Here is a 15,728-nt window from a genome sequence, read left to right as displayed (position 1 = left end):
TGATTTATTTGGCTAGGTTCTTTTGCAGTCTCCTATAAGTAATCTTTTCTTCTGTGGTGTTTAATCTGCTGTTATCCCCATTTAGTATATTTTTCATTTCAGATACTGTATTCTGCAATACAAGTTTTATTATATTTTATTATCTTTTTAAATTTTTTTCCTTCTCATCACATTCATGTTTGCTTCTACTTTCTGTTTTCTTTTTTTAAGATTATTTATTTATTGGAGGAGAGGAGCAGAGGAGAGAGAGAGTCTTTTAAGCAGACTCTGCACACTGTGGGGCTCGATCTCACCACCTGGAGATCGCAACCTGAGCTGAAACCAAGAGTCAGACGCTTAACCGACTGGGCCACCCAGGTGCCCCCTTCTACTTTCTTAAACATATGAGCTATATTTATAATAGGTTTATTAATAGCTGTATCTGTCTTTTCTACTGTGTGGGTTTTTTTCTATGCCAGTTTCTGTTCATTGATTTTTATCCTGTTTATGAGTCTATTCTGTTGCTTCTTTGGATACCTGGTTATTTTTTATTGAATGCCACACATTGTGGATTTTACTCTGGTTGGTGCTGAATTTCTCTGGTTGGTGCTATATTTTTTTTTAAATGTCACTGGACTTTTTAAGGTATAGTTAGCTTATTTTTGATCTATTTGGTTCTTTAAAGATCAGTTTTAAGCTTTGTTAGAGCAGGTCCAGAGCAGCCTTTAGCTGAAGCCTAATTTTACACCAGTAGTAAAAAACAAACAAACAAACAAACAAAACAAACAAAAAAAACCACTCTGAACATTTGATAAGGTATCCCTTGTTTTAGGTTTTTCATTCTGGTTGACTGGAGCATGAACCAGTCACCAGTTTGTGTGAGCTCCAAGGATTATCCTGTTTATACACTTTCTGTGGTCTCTTCCCTGGCTGAGCTTAAATTCTTCTCACCCATGCATAATTCAGAACTCTGCTCAAGACTCAAGAGGACAATTACACAGATCTCCTGAGCTTCCTCTCTTTCTGTAGGATCCTCCTCTCCACTATTGTGGCTTCTAAATTCTAAGCTCCTAAGCATCTCATCAAAGAAGAAGCTCCCATCTAAGCTTCAATGAACTCCAATTCCTCAACTCAGAAAGTTTACTAAGCTCTGTTAGGAACCCCCTCTGTTTTATAACATGGAAATTCTCTCCAGTCAATAAGTTCGACCAAGGGAAAACTCACCTACTTCATTTCGCTTCTTTCATGGATCAATTTCCTGTTCTTCCTAATTTCTAACATTTGAAATGTTAATCATATATTTTATTGATTGTCTATTTAAAGGAGAAGAGATATGCCAGCCCAATTACCATGTGGTGGCCAGAAGCACAAATCCTCAACTGCAGAATGGTTTAATTTTCTTTCTTTATAGAGGAAAAAAAAGATAAAAGAATTATTTCCCTCTGTTTATCTAGGGAATATAAAGAATCTCAAATAGCCTAAATAGAATGAAATTAAGATAACAAATCTCTAAATGTTATAAGAAATCTTAATATGTTCCAAAACCACATAATGATTCCATGTATTTTTATAAAAGTCAAGATTAGAAACTGGAGAAATGCGCTATTCTAGTGTAACAGATATATGCTAATTTACTTTACAGAATACATTATATTAATAACCCCTGAGAGTATGTCTCTTTCTCAAGAACAGAAATGATGCACAGTGACACTAAAAAAAAGTATTGAATTATGAATGTCAAAAAGTTCACCTACTTTTCTAATAATTTAAGCCATGTATATGTAAATTGAGAAATCTTATTAATATTGATCATCATCTAAAAATACTATCTAAATCTAGTGAGATCTATCACCAAAGATATCACACAGTTTTAATAGCCATAACATGTGAGATAAAGCTATTATATCATAATATCTTTTATTACATTATAATAATAGCCAGAATGAGTAAAATAAACACCAGTCATAAAAACACTGTGTTCAAAAATATTCTCATTTATAATGTCATTTCTCTTAGTAGAAAATGGGACAAAACAACTATTTAAATAGTATCATTGATAAAGTTAATGATTACTAAGATAAAAAACTGAATTTTTGTTTTCCTAAGTTGTATTAGACACTTATTACAGAACAGTGACATAGGTAATAATTTTACTAAAACAATGTTACAGAAATGACACATTAGTTTTGTAAAGGTAACTTCTGCTTTTATCTGACTTGAATAATCAAAAGGTTTATTAAAAATTTCCTAAACTCAAAAAGAAAAAAATTCCTAAACTCAGAAATCAGCAGCATAGACAGAGAATATAATTGTCTATGAGACCTTCTTCTAGACTATTCATAAATAGTGTATAGGGGAAAAATCCTTAATTTATTTGAAACTTCATGAACCTACCAATTTCATTATGACTATAAATGAACCAAAATGCAAAGAAAATTAAATTAAGCCATTGAAATTTTAAAAGTCATACTACTTTCTAGTCATTGGACCTCAAGTATAGCTATCTAACACTTTTGTCATTAAAGGAATATAAAGCCATGATATCTAAAGGTAATAGCCAACAACTTGAATACTTTTCTCTCTCAGTGAAGGCTTCCAGTGCTTTAGCGGTGTCTAAACCTTTGTCAAATATCTACTGGTGCTATAAATGCAAACACTTATCTGAATAAGAAAAGGAAAAATATTATTCTTACCCTGGATCCTAATGATGAGCATGTTTTTTCTTCTCTTTTCTCTTCTCTTTCTCTTTTCATGAAAATCTGAATTTTCTAGTGACTTCTGAGCATATTCACTGAAGGCAAATTTTGTGTTTTCAGACTGCTTGAAATGAAGTTAGTAAAAGTATTTTGGAAATCCTGAGGGAGAAGATGTTGGGAAGTGAGGAGAAATTAATCCAAATGATAGATAATGTTCTCAAGCCCAAATATTCTTTCTTTTCTTTTTTAAAGGTTTTATTTATTTATTTGACAGAGATCACAAGTAGGCAGAGAGACAGAGAGTGAAAGAGGGAAGCCAGATCCTCGCTGAGCAGAGAGCCCAATGCAGGGCTCGATTGCAGGACCCTGAGACCATGACCTGAGCTGAGGCAGATGCTTAACCCACTGAGCCACCCAGGCGCCCCTCAAGCCCAAATATTCTTTCAAGGGTCAGATTTGTCAATTCTTTGCCAAGATATAATTTGTGAGAAATTCCTTTATGAATACTTTCCCTTCAGGAAAATGTTATCTTCCACTCTGGATAAAATTTGCATTTTTATGACATCATTTGAGAGAAGTTGGTAAAGAATTCAAAATAAAATATATCATTCTTGGTGGATCTTCATGGTGAGAACTTGAAATCTCCAGCTGACACCAGAAAGGATGTAAGCCCTGCAGGAAACCACATCAGGGAGCTTACAAGCAGATCATTCCAGCTCAGCTGAGTCCCCAGATGACTACAGTTAGCTAATAGACAGATTTCTACCTCGTAAGAGACTCTGAACCACAGTCAGCTAAACTGAACTTCAGAAACTGTGAGACTCTAAATGTTTGTTGTTTTAAGCTACTGAATTTTGGGATACCTTTTAATATATCAATGGATAATTAATAGAACTCATCATTAATTTATAAAGAAACTGAGGCAGAGAAGGATTAAGTAATTTGCCAAGGTTATTTAGGAGTCAATGACTACTTTAGATTCTCTTCCTTGCCTAAAATATCCATTTCCCCTACCACATTCTGCAGTAATCAAAACCCTAGTAAGTTGTGGTTCAGAGAAAAATGAGCCTTTCACAAACATAGACAGTGAATCTCAAATGATCTAAATCCACTAGCTATACTGATTGAAATTTAAGAGACTAAGATGTGGCAAAACACTGGCCAATGAAGAAAATTTGTTGAAGGGCATATGAGTAAGGTTTTCTCTGATAAAAAAGAGGTGCTAAGGTAGAAAAGCCTATTTCACTGCTCCTTAACATTATTATGTATGCATCTAGTAGCCAGAAATTATGACAGGCTAGAGACATGGAGAAGTAGTGGACTTCTTATGGACTGAATGAATATTTGTTATCCCCCAAATTAATATGTTGGAGCCCTTATCTTGAGTGTGTTGTTATTTGCACATTGGGTCTTTGGGAGATAATTCAGTTTAAACAAGGTCATGAGGGTCATGAGGAGCTCCCATGATGACATTTGTATCCTTGTAAGAAAAAGAAAAAAATTTCAGCTCCTTCTCTCCCTCCATTGATTTGTACTAAGAAAAAGTCAACTAGGGACATAGTGAGAAGGTAGACATTCAGAAGCCAGGAAGAGACCTCTCATCAGGAACTGAATCAGCTGGCATCTTGGACTTCCTAGTCTCCAGAATTGTGAGAAGTAAACGTATTTTTTTTAAAGCCACTCAGTCTATGGTGTTTTATTATGGTAGCCTGAGCTAAGACAAGACGTAATAAGAAACACAGAGGTAAAAAAAAAAAAAAGAATTTAGGATTTGCTGATATGGGTATGTTAACTGATCTAATCATAGAATAACTCTCCATCTATCACATAATTACTTGGCACAGTGGTTAAGCTATTTTTGTTTGTGTCTTTTATTACTCAGCTGAAAATATCTTCATGGATAAAAATGTTAGAATCAAGAGAAGAAATAACTACTAATTTGGCTACATTTTTCTTATTTAACCAATTGTCCTGTACTACAGCATTCTTCTGTTGTAGCAAACAATTGGCAATTTTCTACAAAATGCAGACATTACAGGCAAAAACAAATATATACAGGCATGATGTGTCATGGACTCATCAGCTAGCTTTGTAAAAATAGTCTGTCTAGTGTGGCTGGCCTGCCTGCTTGCCCTCCTGCTGGTGAGAAGCCAGGGAGCCTGGAACAAGCCGGAGGGCCCAAGCTGACTCAAGGGAAGGCTGGGGCCCCTCCAAGGGGTCTATGAATGGTGGCCCCAGCCCCCAGCCAATCTCCTGGGTGGCTGGATAAGCACAAGTGCAAGCACAAACGCTAGGGGTTGCAGGATGACCTGAGACAGACCAAATCATAGGGCCCCTTTCATGTCCATGCAGAATGGGCCATAATGGTCATCCTAGAGCCTCAATGCCTGGAGTTTCGGAGCCCTCCCTCTCCATATGCTTTCACACTTTTAATGTGAAAGGGTCAGATTTGCCATCAAAACAACAACCTCTACTTTTTTTCTTTTATATTTTGATAAACAATGAAGAAACTGGAGCTGTTCAACTTCATCTTGGGGAATTCTCATCACTGGTATATTTGGTGCTTGGAAACTCTTACTGTTTTCAATATACATCAACTGTTTTGTATACCTATTCTCAGTTACCATTTTGACAGGCAAACACTGTAATCACAAGTTACTAGAATAAGATCTCTGGATTATTTTTAAAAAATAAAATAGCTAATAAAACTAGAAACAAAATTTTCTGTTCTATAACCTATACTTGAGTAAGTCTATTATCTTTCCAATAGTTGACATCTGGTATATACAACTAATTCTGTTGGATTCTTTGTGTTTTTGTTCTTATTGATTGAAACTATTTTGTGGCCATTGAATTAGACATCATACATTTAAGTTTAGTTTTCTTTGTTGTTGTTGTTGTTTTTAACCTTACAAGGAATTTAATTAAATATTCAGATGTGTAGGTTGATGTCTTTTGTCAAATTTGGAAAAGAATGTCTTTGTGTTTCTTTTTCACAGGAGGTCAAGATCTTTTATCCACTTTTCTGAAATGTCAACTATAATTCTGATACGAGTTTAAATTCTGCTATTATTTTTGCCTGTTTGATTTTTCATGCTAAAACACATACCTCATTACCTAGCTATAAAGACAGATCTCTACATATATCTGGAGCCCTAGCAAGAGAAGACAGTCAAATGAGGTAGAAAAACGTTAGCTGTGCTAATAGCTGAAAACATCATCTGGGCACACATATATCACTGTATCATCTTAACATGTTTTAAAAAATGTCTGTTTTCATATAAATAAATATACTGATGAATTTTAATGAGAGCAGAGTGATCTCAATTTCTCTTATTAATTCTAGTCATAAGTCTTGTTTCAAAACTATAAATGTATTCCTCTTTGATGAACACGGCTCTACTTTTCTATTTTTTAATCTATTTTTAGTTTCAACAAATTTTATTTTATTTTATTTTTTACTCGATTTTGACTTTAAATATCTTTTCCTTCAAATTATGTCATAATTCACTACTATGGTAGTAAAATGCTTTCCTTCTGAACTAAATATTAGTGGTGGTTTCAACAACAAAAATATATATAGATGTATATATATATTATTTTTATATGTATATATAAAGGATATGTTATGGATATGTATAATATATACATAGGGATCCACAGTAGAAATTATTGTGCAACATCATGTTGCTTTCCTACCAGACAATTTAACTTCATTAAATATTTAGATATGGTTAAGTGAATGTTATGAAACTCTTATTAAGCCTTGACCAGTATGATGCAATAACTTAAAAATTCTAAACTTCTAGATAATAATATAATTAATAGGATGACTCTTTAAAATTGGTATAGTATTTTAATAAATAGTATTATTAGAAAAATGGGTCATATTGATTTAGAAATTGGAATTATTTCAAATTCTACAAGTATTTGTTTCATAAATGGCATATTTTGTCATTTTAAATGATAAGAATCAGTTTTGTACATGATTTATACACACCCATAATTAGACACACTAGTAGCAAAAGAAAAAAATGTAAAACAGGACTTCAGTTTACTTTATACATAGTATCATATAAAACTTACAACCAAAATATAATATGCTCTTGGAATTGGTAAACTATTTGTTATTTTTTCAAGAAAATAACATTACTTTTTATTGTTTTTTGACCTAACATACAAAATTTTTTATTGTATCTCTGATTGATAAAATTTAATGTTCCCATCCTATCCAGACTTTTGAGAAAGTGGTCTTCATCTGGAGAAAAAGTTTTTTAATTGTTTAAACTGTGTTTTCTTTACAATCATAGGTTCAATTCATCTTTATAAAGGTTTAAAATAGACACTTGACTCTTTCAGTTGGTTAAAAGAATTTAAAACTATTATTTTCTTTGAGTCATAAGAAATACTTTTTATAAATCTGCTGTCAAGTCATGGTAAAAATAAATTTTTCCAATTGGGCAAACATTTTGTTATTAGGCATGTAAGTTCATATAAAAATGATCAGTTATATTATTCAATAAATGGATGAAATTTGCTACAAAAAATTACCAAGGCAAGGTTTTCGATTTTTTTTCAGAAATCAACAAAGTAGAAGGTGAAATTAATTAAGTTTATCCATAGAACTTTTCTAGTTACATTTAAATATTTCGCTGCTCAGTAAATATTTTTGAACTGACCATTTCTGAACTGTCTATGAGACACAAAAAAACTCTTTCATAGAAACTCAGAGGGATATTTTTCTATTGCCTCCAAGAATTTATCCATTCTTTCCTTTATCTGATAAATAACTACTATTGCTTTATCTGACAAATATTTGTTGACTGCATACTGCTTCATGGCAAGCACTGTTACAGACAGTGGGTATACTATAATGATACACTGTAATCTTTTAGCTCCTGGAGTTTCCAATTTAATGGAGGAGAAATAAAATATACAAGTAAAATACAAATATCAAGTTCCAAGTGTAAGAAGTAAAATGAAACAGAGTAAGTTGATAATGACTGTCAGCGAAGGAAATTATAATTTACATCATATGGCAAGAACAAGTTTTTCATAAGTGACCATAGGGTGAAAAGAAGAAAAGGAAAGTGTATTGAGATATTTGGGAGAAGAGCATTACAAATGAAGTAACAGAAAGTGAAAATATGCTACAATATTAGATGAAAGGGTGAACCTTAGCAACCTGAGTGTAAAATGTAACCAGATAGTATATTTAGTATCTGGTGTATCACTTGGAAAGGACTGATACTGTGAAATTGATACTTTCATAAGAGCTCACCAGTGAGAGAATGAGAATGTGCAGACATGGAAAATGTTATGGGATCAGGTCCTGGTAGCGTGACCTAAGGGAAGAAAAATTACCTGCTTGGTCATCAAGCATGGTGAATAAAGCAAGTTGATAACTTAAAATGACCTACAGTACCTCGGCTTCCATTGCAACTTGCTGTGTGAAATAAGATTGTCTAGTAATTAAACTTCTGAATACCCTTCAATGCTAGAACAGCAAAACACTGCCTTAGATATATCCAAATCTCAAATGTACACTGGCAAAATTCACAGCCTGGGACCTTCACAGCATACCTGTTAAATGCCCTTTATTGGGGATGTTCCCAAAGCTGAGTACATTAACTACTAAAATATTCTTAAGTCTCATATTTGTACATATTTTAATTTAGTTTTATGCTCTCAAAGCAAATGTGCAAGTATCCACTCTCCTGTAAGGGCAATCTTATATTCTATTTAACCATTAGAGTGATTGGAATGCCCTCATGTTCAGAATATAAATGAAAATAACTCATGAAAAATGTGGGATATTTTCTCTCATAGCTTTATTTGTCATATTCCTGTCATTCCAGCACAACCGGTACTGAACTAATTGCCTCTTTAATGAATAAGGGGCTAACTTAATTCCCGGTGATTAAAGGATTTCAGCAGGACTTCAAAAACTTTATTAAGCAGGAAGTCACCATATTATTCTAGCCTAAACTTTTGATGAAAATTTGTAGGTTTTAAAATCTGGATTAAGAGTTAGAGGTTGCCCTTTTTTGTTTTTGGTTATTGGGTGCTATTTTTATTGACATTAAAATTTAAAGTCTGATATACCTTACTAATAAATTATCAGCCATCCCTCTGTTATCTGTTCATCATTTAGTTCTTGGCAAGAATATGTATACAGTATTATGTACTTTGGCATCTATTTTAAAAGAAGATACTAAACCTCTCCTTATCAATGGACATATTGTGAAGACAGAAATAGTCAGAGTATTCTCAGAGTGTTCATAGTTTCATTATATTGAAAAATGTCTATAGTATATAATCGGAAATCAACCTGATGCAAACATTGTAATCAGCCCCAGCCCCCCCTTTTTTTTCTGTCTTTGTCTCTCACATTTTGTAATCATGGTTAGCCCATTAAATAATACTGGCACAAGATCACAGAAATTACCTTCTAGCTTCAAGTTCAACATTTATTAGCGTTATTAGCTTAGATTTTTCCAAGTCTCTTCTATAAAATGAGGTGATGGTAACTAACATATAGAAATAAATGAGATTTTTCATTAGAAATCATTACATAGAATACGATAAATAAATGGTATTTCTCTTTTCACCTTAAACATTGAATAAGTATTCTATGAAATCTTTGCCTGTTGTAATTTAAATTTCTGTACCTGTACAGTATATCTTCCTAAATATCTCTTATAAAAACTCAAAAGAGATAAATCCCTCTCCTCTTCACAGGTTGCTTTCAGAACTCCAATCACCTCTTCCTAAAGTCTTATCTAGTGACATTGAAGGTACTGGTCTTTGGAAAGAAAACTGGGTTATTACAACTTGATTGGTGAGATATAGCCACTCACTTCACTTTTACCAGATTCCAATCTATCACTTGTTAGTCCTGTTAACAATGTGTATCCATTTATGGCTTGATTCAGTTTTAAAACTGAGGCTGTTTCTCAGAGTTCAAGGTGCCTTTAAAGTCAGCTTGATTCCCGGTACTATATATGTTTGCAAAAGAATCGCATTGTTTTCCAGTTTGGGGGATGTTGATAGGAGTCATATTTTCAATTAAAATATTAAATTAAAATATTTTAATCATTACCATTTCCATCTAATTAATAGCAAAAATTAATTAGCATAGTAAATCTATAAATTAAATATTTATTATTAAATGTGAAATATCTAAACAGTCTCATTGAAAATTAAATATAAGCCATAATTTCAGTAAAAAATAACTTTGCATTTTTTTTTTTTTGTATTCTTTCATTAAACACATTGGTAAAGTACCTCAAAACCACGGCTATTGAATTTGGTAAACTTTTTTCCAAAATCAATGCTTTGTGAAGCAGTTAGTTATTTGTTGATCTTGTTCTATGAAACATTAAATTAATTATCCCCTACATGTCAAAATAATGATATGATAAAGTAATTATTTTTAAATGATCTATTTTTTTGAGTGGGAGAGTGCGCAAGCAGGGGAGAGGCAGAGGAATCGGGAGAGAATCTCAAGCAGATGCCCGACTGAGTATGGAGCCGGAAGTCTGCCTCTGTCTCACAACCCAGAGATCATGACCAGAGCCAAAATCGAGTCTGATGTTAACCGACTGAGCCACTCAGGTGCCCCAAAATTATTATTGATTTCATACTAAAAATATGCAAACTGTTGTTTAAAAAAAGCTGGGGACCTTATACAATATACATCATGCAGTGTAAGAATTTGCAGTCAAGCAACTTTAGAGAGCTTCTACTTCCACTTTGAATTCCTGACCCCCTGTAGAGCTGAGCTGATCAGGCTACTGAAAAGTACAGCCTCATTCAACTCTTCTGAACAGGTAGATTTTTCCAAAATTTAGGCACAAATCCTCAAATTACTGTTCAGAAATATGAAAAAGATAAGCTGGTTGTATGCCCAGGATGAAGAGAGGACAAATATTGAAAGTGGAGCTACCTCTACCGTGCATGAAAAAACCTGTATCTAAAAGCTCATTTGCTACCATATTAGTGATCATTTTTATTGGCTGCTAGGTTTATAGATGAATTTTATTTTACTTTTAGGCATTTTGGTATTCTCTAAACATTCCACAGTTAATGCTTATTACTTTTGTTACTAATTACAAACCCATCTCTCTGCTCTTTCCTCCCTCTCCCTCTTCTTTACATGCTCCTGCATTTCTCCTCCTTCTTGGTTCTTCACCCTTCTTGTCCCCTCTTCTTCTTCACCTCCTCCAACCCTCTCATGCTCTCTCTCTCTCTGCAGGAGAAATAGATGTTCCTTCTTAATTCACCTTTAGCTAATAGGCTTTTTTTTTTTTTTTTACTTTGTGGTACTTTGGAACTTTTCTTCAGCCTTGTACTAGAATCCCTTCTCTTGACTTACAGTAGAAACTGCAACATTTTTTTGACATTCCACAAAGTGATAGAAAAAAAAAAAGGACTCTTCAGTCACAATTAGCTCGTAAGCTAAACCATCTTTCACTTGAAGTTGCTAATTGACATTCAGATATATTGGACTTACCATCATCGAACTTGTTCTCAGTTCAGTTCTTCTTTGTCAGTTCAATTTACTCTCTAGTCTATAAATTTTCTGTTGAAACTTAACTTACTCTGTATGTACACTAGTGGGTCATGAGCGCCTTGAAAACAAAAATAATATCTATTTCACTGGGTATATACTTAGTGACTAAGTCAGGCACCACTGTAAAACACACACACACACACATACACACACAGAAGAATTATTAAATAATAAAGAATATAGCAATAATTTCCTATACTTTTGTATGACAAATGAATAAATAAAAAACATGCATTCTATTACTTAAATCATCTTTACATATGAAAAATAATAATTTTTATTTTAACTGATAAGCTAAATACTGAAAAGACCATATATAAACCTTATTTCTTTTTTTGTCACATCTGAATTTCATGCAAAATTGCTATAAATGTACCCTGTTATATTAATAATGAAAGTTTCATACTTCACAGTGAGTTGTCCGTACAACTAAAGTCTTAAGAATGCATAGGTTCTTATTTTTTATCTGACAATAAAATTTTACACTTTTAATAAATATCTCAACATAGTCTTTGAGATTCTATTTTTTTTCCATCTAACTAGAGATGTGATGAGCCAAATAACAGCCTATGAGTTCAGAAAGGGCCTCTACTTTCTTCATATATGTAGTTAATATTCTGGTTCTCTTAATATTCTCTCATTTTTTGACAGGAAAAGAGCTTTCATAAAACAGAACTTAATTTAAAAAATTATAATTACACTTTTGCATAAAAATCATAAGCATTGGTTTTAAAAAGAGCTGCTATTAAAGAAAAGTGTTTAAACTACACAATCAATTTAACTTGATATTATTTGTTTAAACTCAATGATCATAAGTTATTTTACTGAACTTTTATTTTCTAAAATAATAATTTATTTTTTTCTTGTTTTTGATGAGTTAAACACATTTCCCAATAAGAATTCTGATAAAATCATGTTGAAAATAATATATACTAACAATTTTAAAAAAAGAGGAAAGAATAACATCTCTAATTTAATACTTATTTTCATATCTGTAAATGGTGTTTTTGTTTTAGATATTAATTCAAATTTTCATATTAAGATAAATAACTAATATGTGTCACTCTTATAATGCATTTCCTTTTTCTTTTTCTAAATGTACATAAGGGCATTTAATCTTTCATGTGGAAAATAAATTAGCCATTGCATCACTACTATGTCACTCGTTCTGTGACTTTTGTATCCTGTTAATTATTTATGTCATTTCTTTTGTCTATTAAATAAAAGTTTTCTTTTTGTATTATAAAATACCTTATAGGTTTATCTTCAGGATAAAGAAGTAACTTACATATTACCTATCAAATGTATTCAAAATAAATAACATAGATGCAAAATTTTCAATAAAATCTTAGGAAGCTGAATTTAATAGTACATCAAAAAGATTATGTACCAAGACCAAGTGGGATTTATCCCTGGAATAAAAGATTGATTTAACATATGCAAATCAGTCCCTGGAATATACCACAATAACCAAAAAAAAGGTCAAAATAGTATCTTATATTGCAGAAAATATAATAATATATAATAAATGCAGAAAAGGCATTTGAAATGTTCAGTGTAAATATCTGATGAAAACTCTCAACAAAATAGCTATAAAAGGAAACACCCCCAACACAATGAGACCACAGCTAAAAATACCTAACATCATAATCAGTGAAGAAAAAGGGAAAGTTTTCCTCTAAAATATTGTACAATGCAAGAATGTCCACCCTCCCCACTTCTATTTAACAGAGTACTGGAAGTACTAACACAAACAAGCAGATGAGAAAGAACAAAATAAGAAATAGAAGGCATTCAAATTGGAAAGGAAAAAGTACAAATATCTGTTTGATGGTGACATAATCCAATTATGTAGAAAACCCTACAGATGAAAAACAACAACAACAACAACAACTGTTGTAGCTTGGGACGCCTGGGTGGCTCAGTAGGTTAAAGCCTCTGCTTTCTGCTCAGATCATGATCCCAGGGTCCTGGGATGGAGCCCTGCATCGGGCTCTCTGCTCAGCGGGGAGTCGGCTTCCTCCTCTCTCTCTGCCTGTCTCTCAGCCTACTTGTGATCTCTGTCAAATAAATAAATAAAATCTTAAAAAGAAAAAACTGTTGTAACTAATAAACAAATTCAGTAAAGTTGCTGGATACAAAATCAACCTACAAAAATCAGTTGTATTTTTTTACATCAACAAAAGGAAATCAAGAAAGCAATTCTAACTGAACCAAGTACAGCAGGGTTTAAAATTAGTTGATTATAACCAGTTACATACTTCCTCATTCTTTCTTAACTCTCACTGCTTCATTTGACTAACCTTAAAAAATAAGAATAATCCATTCATGAAAGTATCAAAAAATAAATAGGAATAAACAACTTAAGTAGGTGAAAGATGTACATGGAAAACTATAAAATATTGATGAAAGAAATTGAAGAAGATACAAATGAATGGAAAGATGTCCCGTGTCCATGGACTTGAAGAATTAATATTGTTAAAATACCATACTACTCAAAGTGATAGATTCAACTTAATTCCTGTCAAAATTCCAATAGCATTTTTCACAGAAATGGTAAAGCCAACTCTGAAATGTATATGGGACCATGAAAGATCCAGGTAGCCAAAGAATCCTGAGAAAAAACAAAGCTAGAATAATTGTGCTTCCATTTGCTACTAATTTTATAACAATGTCTAAATGTGGATAACAATAAGCATGCTAATTGCAAGAAAGCTGAGTTAGATGTTAGGGCTGGGTTAATTTTAAAAGGAACCCTCTGCATATATCTCTTCCCTTGCCACTACTGTCTTGGTAGATCTCTTTTTAGTCATTTTCTCTTTTGACTTCTACTCTCTAAAATCTCTTTTTATTGGAGATAATTAGCTATGAGCAAATACAAGTTTTCTGCATTTTCTTTCAGTTTTTCCTAACTATAATGCATTTTAGAGAGGGTCATACTATATAGTTTGAGTGATATCTTTCCACATTTGGTAATATTAATATGACTTTTTGCAAAGCAAAATCCAGTCTTTCACACAATCTGTTCTAGAAAGAACTTCTGCCATGATTACCTTTTTCTTTTTTCAACACTACTGAATTTACTGAAAGTCTTAGAAACTTGAATGTCCTTTTATTGCTATCATTCCAATTTAGATATCAAGGCAGTCTTTTTTTTTTTTTAAACAAAGATATATTTATTTTAGAGAAAGAAAGCACATGTGAGTGGGAGGAAGGGCAGATGAAGACAAAAGAATCCCCGAGCAGACTCCCAGCAAGCTTGGAACTCAATGGAGGCCTTGATCCCAAGACCCCAAGACAAGGACCAAGCCCTGACCAAGATTTGGGTGCTCAACTGACTGAGTTGCCCTGGCACCCCTCAAGACAGTCTTACAAACCCTAATCTCATTTTCCACTGAGCAAGGCTTTTGCTGCCCTACCATACCTCCATCTGTCTATCTATCCAAATTGAGGTAAGTTATCTGGTTAAAAATAATGATACGCTATTCTTTTTTATTTTAAGATTTTTTTTAAAGATTTTATTTATTTATTTGACATAGAGAGATCACAGTAGGCAGAGAGGCAGGCAGAGAGAGAGAGGAGGAAGCAGGCTTTCTGCTGAGCAGAGAGCCCGATGCGGGACTCGATCCCAGGACCCTGAGATCATGACCTGAGCCGAAGGCAGCGGCTTAACCCACTGAGCCACCCAGGCGCCCCTATTTTAAGATTTTTAAAAATTTTATTTTTAAGCAATATCCACACCCAACATGGGGCTCTAGCTCACAACCTCATGATCTAGAATTGCAAATATTCATATTCAGCTTAGCTGAAGAAAAGTTTGAGTGTACAACCTACTGAGAGAGGAGATCATAATTCAGTGACATTAATTAATGTTTCCAGGAGGATTGTGAGCTATTTCAATCAATTACTCATTTAATTTAAATAATGCTATAATATCCATAAACGAGCTAATATTCAACTGAGTAGAAACATGTAAATACTGTTAGAATACCAAAAGGGTGTTGTTAAAAATCCCTCAAACAAGAGAGAAGTTTTACTTTTTAAGTGTAAAAAAACCACTTTGCCAATTTCAAAGACACAGTTTTAATACCCAGTGGACGCTTTGAGGGCATTACGTACTAGAAAAGAAAACAAAAACTTTCATTGGGAACAAATGTCAACAGAGAAACAATTTACTCTTGTGCTTATCTCAGTGGACAAATGTCAGCAGTTAGACACAATAAATCTGCTTATCTCAAAACACTCTGGCAGCTTTCTTAGGGAAATAATAATAGCATTTTGGGTAAAAAAAAAAAAAAAGTTTTATTATATAGAAATAGCCTGCACAGCATAGGACATTGAGTATCTGATTGATTTGAGGAAACTAATATTTGCTATTGTTACAATCAGTCACCTCCCCAGCAATACTCTGATTCTACATTGTCATTCTCTGCCTGCTTCATCCGTTTCTCTTCTAATTTTCATCTTCTCTTCACAAA

General features: G+C 32.9%; 1 long non-coding RNA gene across 2 annotated transcripts in view; it reads right to left on the bottom strand.

Moving 5' to 3' along the window:
- Positions 1–1,337: 1,337 nt before the first annotated feature.
- Positions 1,338–15,728, bottom strand: part of LOC116576006 — a 31,293-nt gene continuing 16,902 nt past the window's right edge. The window contains exons 1-3 of one of the 2 annotated variants that reach the window (XR_004280011.1): positions 7,957–8,020; positions 2,673–2,834; positions 1,338–1,382 (exon numbers count right to left, since the gene is read on the bottom strand). This is a non-coding gene — a long non-coding RNA (uncharacterized LOC116576006). Of the gene's footprint in view, positions 1,383–2,672; positions 2,835–7,956; positions 8,021–15,728 lie in introns of those variants that run through there. The other variant, XR_004280010.1, reaches the window with a different exon arrangement.

The sequence above is a fragment of the Mustela erminea genome, chromosome 17, assembly GCF_009829155.1.
Source record: "Mustela erminea isolate mMusErm1 chromosome 17, mMusErm1.Pri, whole genome shotgun sequence".
Classification (NCBI taxonomy): domain Eukaryota; kingdom Metazoa; phylum Chordata; class Mammalia; order Carnivora; family Mustelidae; genus Mustela; species Mustela erminea.
Note: the sequence above shows the minus strand (reverse complement) of the source record. Positions and strands in the feature narration are given on the sequence as shown.